The sequence below is a fragment of the Enhydra lutris genome, unplaced genomic scaffold (genome assembly GCF_002288905.1).
Source record: "Enhydra lutris kenyoni isolate GAN:26980312 unplaced genomic scaffold, ASM228890v2 scaffoldscaffold13, whole genome shotgun sequence".
Taxonomy (NCBI): domain Eukaryota; kingdom Metazoa; phylum Chordata; class Mammalia; order Carnivora; family Mustelidae; genus Enhydra; species Enhydra lutris.
Window position 1 is genome coordinate 2,646,347 of NW_019154097.1, and position 665 is coordinate 2,647,011.

General features: G+C 47.2%; 1 pseudogene; it reads left to right on the forward strand.

Moving 5' to 3' along the window:
- LOC111146298 overlaps window positions 1-124 on the forward strand; it is a 646-nt pseudogene extending 522 nt beyond the window's left edge.
- The last annotated feature ends 541 nt before the right edge of the window (window positions 125-665 follow it).

Sequence of the window (665 nt, forward strand, 5' to 3'; positions counted from 1 at the left end):
AAAGAGGAGCACTGTGGCTCCTGCATGAAGACCGTCACCGGCGGTACCTGGACACTACAACACCACTTCTGCCCTCACAGTAAAGTCAGCCATCAGAGGATTGAAGGAGTTGAAAGACCAATAGAAGCTCCACCATTTCTTTTTTTTTTTTTTTAAGATTTTATTTATTTATTTGACAGAGACACAGCTAGAGAGGGAACATAAGCAGGGGGAGCGGGAGAGCGAGAAACAGGCTTTCCATGGAGCAGGTAGCCTGATGCTGGGCTGGATCCCAGGACCCTAGGATCATGACCTGAGCTGAAGGCAGTTGCTTAACGACTGAGCCACCTAGGCGCCCCAAAGCTCCACAATTTCAAACACTGCTAGCCTATAATAAATTGGTTAATTTATGTAACAAAATTAAAACATTTTTTTTTTAAGATTTTATTTATTTATTTGACAGAGAGAGATCACAAGTAGACAGAGAGGCAGGCAGAGAGAGAGAGAGAGAGGGAAGCAGGCTCCCCGCCGAGCAGAGAACCCGATGCGGGACTCGATCCCAGGACCCTGAGATCATGACCCGAGCCGAAGGCAGCGGCCCAACCCACTGAGCCACCCAGGCGCCCCTTAAAACATTTTTTTAAGTAGAGTTTTGAATGGCCAAAAATGGGACAATTTGAGCGACG